This window comes from Euphorbia lathyris, chromosome 6 (genome assembly GCF_963576675.1).
Source record: "Euphorbia lathyris chromosome 6, ddEupLath1.1, whole genome shotgun sequence".
Lineage (NCBI taxonomy): Eukaryota > Viridiplantae > Streptophyta > Magnoliopsida > Malpighiales > Euphorbiaceae > Euphorbia > Euphorbia lathyris.
The window spans coordinates 86,000,955-86,009,914 of NC_088915.1; positions in this window are offsets into that span (position 1 = coordinate 86,000,955).

Genomic DNA, 8,960 nt, shown 5'->3' on the forward strand with positions numbered 1-8,960 from the left:
TGTGAATTTTAAGGACTAAATTTTTGGTCATTAAATTTATTTTATTAACAAAAATTAGGCCTTTTACTAATATGGGAAAATAAAAGTAATGTTAAAATTTATGTTTTTCTGATTAGTCTTGCAATTAAAAAAAGAAATAAATTAAAAAAAGAAATTAATTAAATGAAGAGGCACGTGCATAATAGAATAATACGTGTGAGAGGAAAAGTTAATATGAAAGAAAAATGAAAAAGAGAAAAACGAAATTGAAAACCCTTGGTATTCCTGAGCTCCTCTTTCTTCTTCTCCTCCAGCTCTCAAACCCTAATCCTCTCATATACAGTCCTTTGCTTTGAATAACTAGTTTCAATCATCCCCTGCTCGCCGGATTAACACTCACTAAGGAGTTAATGACACCGTTTACCGGGGCTTCCATTAAAACTTATTACACTTCTCCTTCTAATCATCGGGGATTAGGATTCTATTATCCTTCCGACATTCGAATCCTTTTCCATTTCTAATTGGTAAGCTTGATATCGAGTTCTTTATTTTTTGTATTCTCGGATTTTGTTAGATCTACATCTGGTAATTTCGGGTTTTTTTGTTCTCTGCCTTGTCAGTTTTGTGTTTCTTTGTTTTTTTTTTTGCTTGGATCCTTGCTCTTCAATCTCCAACCTTAGAAATCTGGTATTGAGGAAATTTAGAGTTCCGTTGCCGTTGCCATTTGATTTTCCGATATTTCATGAAAAGTGTTTTGCTACTACATTGTGAATTTTAAGGACTAAATTTTTGGTCATTAAATTTATTTTATTAAACAAAAATTAGGCCTTTTTATTAATATGGGCAAATGAAAATAATGTTAAAATTATATTTTTCTGATTAGTCTTGCAATTAAAAAAAAGAAATAAATTAAAAAAAATTAATTAAATGAAGAGGCATGTGCATAGTAGAATAATACGTGTGAGAGGAAAAGTTAATTAAATGAAGAGGCATGGGGTTGTACGTCCCGCGTAGCTCAAAAAATGTTTTGGATTAAAATGGGATTTGTTTTTTTTATTTTTATTTATTCAAGAGGATACAAAAGAAAATAAAATGAGGGTAAAAATAAAATGATAGCTGAAAGGGAAGATGATGAGATGGCGGAAACTAACAATGGCATACGTAAAAATACTAGAAGTAGAGACAAACAAAAATAAAAATAAGTTGAAAAACGTTTATAATATATATAAACAAGTGGTTCGAGAAACTCAAACCGGTGTTACGTTTTGAGTCGAAGTAGCTCGACCTTGAACTTCCTCCTAGGTGTATGCTTCCATTCGCGTCAGGAATTCAAATTCCTGAATAAACAACCCGTACCTACAAAACGGATTGTTCGCTTCAAAAGAATTTGACAAAAACCAAAAACTATATGTACATAAATTATCGAAGAGTTTAGTTTGCTCCCTATTTGACTCCTTTGGTAGTTCAAAAGGAGCGAAATGTTCCGAGGTAGAAGGAACCTCCGACTCTTCTAGCTTTAGATTTATTTCCCTGGGTCCGCACACAACCGGCTCATCGATGTCCGTTTCCTCACAACTGAGACGACTTTTATCCTTTGGAGAATCCTTTTGAGAAAACCTGATTAACTCGAGCTTCCCATTTTGACAAACCGAATTGGACTCTCGACTTGATTCGTCCGCGGTGGAATCACGAGGAGACTTCAGTCTGGCCCATAGATTTCCTATTTCCCTGAAATATGTCTCAGTGTTAGATAATCCTTCATGAATGCCTTTAAGCAAAGAATCTACTACATCGAATTATGAGGTTGAGTGTGGGCATTCGTCATCCATGCGGTCGTCCCACCGATGACGACTATGAAGCATTATACCCTGAAACAAATCATTAGTAACAACATAGAACGAAATAACTTATTCACAAAAAGAGAAAATAATATTTACAAATGCTTAAACTAACAATAAAACGTTTTTGTCTAATATTGCAAGATATTATAAATCCCCGGCAACGACGCCAAAAACTTGATAGCGCGGCGCCTAGTGTGAGCTTTTCTTACGACGATTAAATGTGTATTGCGGTGAATGTGCTATGAATATGGATGAGATCTTTTAAATGTTCTTAGCTCTACTAGACACTACGACTACTTAGGGGCAAGTGTACCCCGTCGTATCAAGTAATAATCCGGTTAAAACCGGGTATCGAATCCACAGGATTTATAACTGCAAGTATTAGACGACTCGGTTTTATACGTTATTTAAGCGGCGAATACTTTGGGGTTGATGTGGGAACCAACTACAAACTACTCCTAAACTATTGGTGAGACAAATTTATGTAGCAAATACTCTGCGAGGTGCTATGGCGACGATAAGTTATAAATATGACAAACAAAGACTCCGAATATATACGATTAATGGTCTACTCTTGCAAAGACGACTACGTGTAGTTCGACCGATCCGTGAGGTACTTAGACTATGTGGTTCCTAGTCAAGGCGTGTCTAATGCTGGGGATCAGAAACTAGGGCCCGTAAGTTCCGTGGTGTGTCAATTCCTACGGTTTCCGGAGCGTCACTTCCGGTATGCAACACCTATATAAATCCCTAAAGATAGCCCGAATGGCGTCGGAAATCGCGTTCCCCTACACAATAGTCAATTACGAGTATCAAAACAAGTAATAAACATCAACACGTATATAGAAATGGAAATTGCAAATCATATATTATAAATGTGGAAAGTATAAATGAGGAATACAACCAAGCCTAGTACATAGGAAGAGTGCAAGCTAATTAGCAAGCGAAGAGGGAAGAATCGGCCCTCGGAACTAGCCAACCGGACTCAAGGCCGTCTCTTAGGACTTGGAAGTGGAACTCTCGAGCTTGGTGACGAACGATGGAGCAGAACGTTGATGGAATGCCGGAATAACCGAACAAGCTCTCGAGGTGGGAGAGTTTTATTACATAAACTGAATCTATACTACAAAACTACACAACAACTATCTAAAAGAAGCAAAATGTAGCTATGTACAAGGTGTATATGGTAGAAGGTAGAAGGTGAGGTAGAAGCTCCCTAAATGAGTGCTAGTCACTCTTATTTATACATCAAGCTAGGGACACAAATGTAACTTCACAAGGTGCAAGTATGGAGCAACATCATTGAGTGCAGAAATCCCATAATACGCCCCGCGTATGGTGATACACGCCCCGCGTATATGCCCATTCCGTCAGAAATCTCCTGCATGTGGACCAATTCCGTGTCTAATTGTCTCAAACACGCCCTGTGTAGCTGAAGTACGCCCCGCGTGTTTGAGTCTCTGATCTTTTTACGTTGAAGAACTGCCTTTTATGCCCCGCGTATATGGTGATACGCCCCGCGTGTGGAGAGTTGACTCCGGGAGATAATGCAGTCTGACTTTCAGGATTAGGCCAATTATTTCCGACATGTGTCATACGCCCTGCGTAGGGTGTCATACGCCTCGCGTATGCTGAGTCAGTTCTACGTGGTGTCTGCGGATAAGGCAATTATTTCTGACACCGTATTTTACGCCCCGCATAAGGGATGATACGCCCTGCGTATGGAGTGGATTTTCGCTCCTTTCTCGTACCTGAAATACAAATCTTGAGAGCCGAGTTAGCTTGACGTTTTTATTTCCTAAACTAATCAAAAACGAGGAAAATTAACTGAAAGTACGAGATTTATTTTTATTTCTTTATTTTATCAAAACACTTTATTTTTGTAATTAAACTTATTTATTTTATCCAAAATCAACCCGTAAATCACGCTAAAAGATAGGGGTAAAATACCCCTATCAACAGGCCCGCCCCTGAGCATGGGTAGGAGGGGCGCATGCCCAGGGCCCAAGTATGAGAAGGGTCCCAATTATAGTAATGTATTAGTACCTATTAAATTATACTTGATTAAATTAAAAAGAATTATAGTTGATTAAAAACGTTGACATTAGATTCTTTCCAGATTAGTTTTTCCAAATAAAAAACGTTGGCATCAATTATCAAATAGTCTTTCTAAATTCTCTAATTTATCTCAGATTCTTTCCAAATTTTCTAATAAAAATTTTGGGCATCAATTCCCTAATTTATCTCAAAGTATTTCTATAATTATCTTTCCCACCTATCAATCTCAATAAAAATTTATAATTTATCTCTCTCTTTTTTAATCATACTCCAATCCCAAAAAATATTAAATAGTAATATTATCCTACATCCTCAGTTCATCTTCTCAATTCATCAGCTATATAATCAATTTTGTTTTCTAATCACTTTATTGTGAAACTTTCAATTACTAATAGCATTTTTTGTTGTCTTTGAGAAACTCTATCAATTCTAATTTACTCGGTCTTCAAAAGAAATTTTGGAAAACGTATCAGAACCGTCAAATTTCAAGAACTTAGGCGCTAAACCTCGTTAAATGATGTGATTTTCAAATTTGGTTTTTCATTTTTGTGTTATCATGCTTTGTATTGTAAAGAGCATAAAATCTATTAGAACTATTTTATAATTCATTAAATTTAAGAAATTTACTTCTAGAAATGCTCATAGATATTATTTTGTATAAAAAAATTGGATACTTAAAGCAATATAAAATGTTTTTATTAGATATTTTGTTAAATGTAACAAGAAAAGTGTCATTTTGAAGTAATCTTCTTTTATACAATTTATTTTTCTACTTATTTTTTTAATTTTCACTTATTTATTAGGGTCCCATTTGATAATTCGCCCCCGGACCTCTAAAATCTCAGGATCGGCCATGCTTATGGACAAACTTAGTAGTAAAATAATAAGGAAAAAGTACAAAAATAAACCTTGTGGTTACACTTATTTTCAATCGGCACCATGTGGTTTAAAATTTTACAAAATGGTACCTTTGATAACATTGTGATATTATCCCAAGGATCAAAAGAGATATTCGCCTAAAAACGCCACGTGTTGATCACCTGATACGGGAATACCGCGGCGTATTGTAACAAAGAGATCCGACGGACGGATCACCAGGGACTCACCAAAAGAGATCCGCGGGCGAACCTGTGAGACGAATCTCCATAAGCACTCAATCTGCCATTAGAACTAGGGGTGCACACAAAAACCCGGAAAACCGAAAAATCGAAAAACCAAACCGAAACCAAACCGAAAATAAGGTTAACCGAAACCGATGGACTAGTGTACGGTTTTTAATTCTAAAAATAATGGTTAATGGTTACGGTTACGGTTTTCTTGTTCCAAAAACCGCGGTTAACCGAAACCGACCGAATTTTAATTAAATATTAAAAAAATATAAAAATAAATTTATTTATATGGGTAAATAATTATTTAATCCTTATAGTTTTTCATAACTCATTAATCAATCCACTATTTAATTATAAGGTCTCTAATTTTTTTTACTTTTAATGGTTTGGTCCTTCTATCAAATATTAAATACGTAAGTAACTCTCAGTTGATTTGTTACTGTCTCTAATAGTCATAAGTTTTATTATGGGCATTTTGCCTTTTTTTTGTCCGTTTAATTATTCTTTAACACATTTTTAGACGGAGATTTGATATACGGACTAAACAATTTAACGGAATCAAAACTGAAGGATCATAATGCACGTACATATCCTTTTCCGCAGTTAATCTCTTCAACTCGCCATTGACCCGCCGTCTCCCTCACAATAAAAATTAGAATTCTTTTATTATTTTTATTTCTATTTACTAATGGTTAGAAACCGAAATAAAAGGTTAACCGATTAGTGGTTAACCGAATTTAATGGACTAGTGTATGGTTAGTGTTTTTAAAAAACCGATTAAATGGTTAACCGACCGAATTAACCTTAATGGACTGGTTAACCGACCACGTGCACCCCTAATTAGAACGGCAGGACCGATCCGGCAATAAAGACCATTAATGAGCTATCAATTAGCTAACCGCCAACTTAAAGGTAACCAGTAACCGCCATTAATGGGATATTAATGGAGACTTTCTAGTTACTGAAAGTTACAACTTCATGACTATATATAGCCTATGTCTCAGGCTATCAAGGTACACATTCACTTACCCTTTGTCAATTCAGTTTGCTCTCTTGTTCTTCCTTACTGACTTTGGCATCGGAGCTTCCCCCCGTCGAACCCAACGACGCCCCCACAGAGACGGAAGTTCATCGGAAATTCTCCACGAGTCATCAACCTTGAAATTCATTCCGTTAGCAAACACATACCAAGTTGACTAACAGTGTTAAAAATCAAAGAGAAAAGAGTTAATTTGGTCCTTATATTTATTTTACTTTATAAATTAACCCTTTTATTATCTAATTATCACAAACAAACCTTAAAATAAAAAATACAAATCAATTATACCATCTTCTACTTAAAATAAAACTCTTATTTTCAGTGAAAAGACAAACAGTATGTCAAAAAGCAGCAACCAAACACTCTCCGACACTGGTTTTGGAAAGAGAAAGTAAGAGTTAGGGAGAGAAATAAACAGAATATAAATAGAAGGGTAAAATATGTATTTTATGGTTTAGTTGGAGGATAAGAAGAGAGAAAACCGGTATAAAGGAGAAATTAAAAGTAAAAAAAATGCTATACTCGAGGTTTTTACAATTTAAAAAGAAAAAAGAAAATTCAGCATGAATATAATTTATAGGGGTGTCAATATGGGTTCACGGTTGTAAACGTGTCGTGTCGAGTTACTCAGGTGACCCATTTATCCCAACCCTGACCCAATCCATTTAATAAATGGGTCGACTCGGCACAATTCGTTTAAGAAGCAGATTGAACATGTCAACCTGACTAACCCATTTAATTTTGCAACTCCATACTAAAAAAATATTCAACTAAACAAAATGAAAAAGAAAATAAAAACATGCAAATGAAAAAATAAAATCCAATACAAACTAGAAAACAACCCTAGTGAGAGAAGGTGTGCCTTCTCTCTACACCCTTCCCAGATCTTTCGCCGCCGCCCCCTTCTTTCCTTCTCTTTCCATTTTCCTTTTTTCCTCTTTCACCCCCTTTCTTTGTAAATCTACTTGTTCTTTCCTTCATCTGTTCCTAAATCTTTGAGGAGGAAGAAGGAAGCTTGTCTTCCTTCTTCCTCCTCCCTCTTCTTTTATGTTTTTTTCGTTTTTGCTTTGATAGTTTCTCATCGAGTTGGATTTCATATTTTTTTTCGGATTTCTGACCCCGTTTGAACTGCATCTGTTGTTCTCAATCTTTTCATTTGTAACCTTTTCTGGTTTAGCAAGAGCGGAAAAGGTACATCTTATCCGTAGATCACTTGATCTACGGGATTGCGAAAGAAAGGACTCAGATCCGAAGGTTCAGAATGGTTCTAGTATTGGAGATTGGACAACAACTGCTTTTCTGCGAAATTGGAGTTTCGAGAAATATATGATTTATCTGTTGTTGTTTATGTTAGTTGTGCCTTTTATGGGTTTTTCTGCTTTTTGTAGTCATGTTATTGCCTTAGTGGATCATGTATTAGGCATAGCCTATACTTATGTGAGGTTTTGTACCTTACTGCTTTTCTGATGTACTATCAATCTTCTTATTTAATGAAATTTTAGCATTATTACAAAAAAAAAAAAAATCCAATACAAACTAACAAAACTTGGGTAGTACTAATCATCTGCAAAATATAATTTTCTATCATTCTCACTTTACTAATCCAGTATCGTGAACAAAGTGTAAAAATAATGAGAAACTAAAAAAACGAAACAAATAAATTCAGTATATAATTTGAAGCTAGCCAAACAAAGAATAGGAACCACGATAATAATAATAAAAAAGAAGAAGCAAAACAACTACCTAGGTTACCAATTTGATTACTATCAATTCAATTGATTATGAAATTCATGCCTTTGAGATCGAAACAAGAACAAATAGAAGTTAGGTTCAAGCTTCTGGATTTTTTTAGCATAGATGATCTTTGATTTTTAATGTGTATTTCGTTGGGTAATCCATGAATTTTTTTTGTGTAGTTATAGCCTACTACACTACACCATCATGAATCTAATTTTAATATAAAGAAAAGTTTAAAAACTTTTATAATAAGAAACAAAAATTTAGAGACAATAATTAACCTGGTTTAGATTGATAGCCTATTATTTATTATTTTATATACCAAAGGAATAAAGCATATTAAAAGCAACTACTTGGGTTCTAGATTAAAGGAAAGCATTCACTATCCTAGAAAAAAGAACTACTAACAGTCTACTAGAGTACAAAAGCCGTCAAATCTCATGGTCTCTCAAAATCAATACCTAATTTCCTAGAATTTCTTAGGCTTGCAGTTTGGGATAAATGAGTGTAACCGACTGAAGCTGAATCTCATGGACAGAAACAAGAGGCAAAGGACAATTTAAGTGAAAAATTATATCAACAAAAGACTCACTTGTGGATGGAGACTGAAGCGTTCACCAAATGTCAATAAAGAGAGGCAGGCAGCACGAATTGTTAGGGAAAGAAAGTTGGAAACCTAACGTGTTCTGTAATCTATATATATATATTAGGATTAAAAATTAAAATTACTTTAATATCCATAAAGCTTTTTTATATTTACATGATATATGAGTTAGATGGGTTATATGGGTTCGCGGATTGAGTTGACACGACCCATAGACTCATTTAAATTATACGGGTTACAACGAATTCGCGAGTCAACCCGTGACCCGACCCATTTATTTTACGGGTTAGGCGTGTTGACCCATTTATGACCCAAACCCATTTATCTCAACCCTAATTCGTTTAATTTCCGTGTTATGCGAATCATATTATCGTGTTGTAACCCATATTGACAGCCCTAATAATTTACCTTTACGAAAATAAAAGAGAACGCAATTTTTTATTTTATTTTTGATAAAACGAAAGACAACGTAATTAAACAAAATAAATCTAGTGACCTTTGATAGTATAATTTACCTATAAAGATGACCAGCTTTAATTTCAATTTTGTACAATTCTTGGCTTGTGGCAGTATCATTGACCAGCTTTATTTTT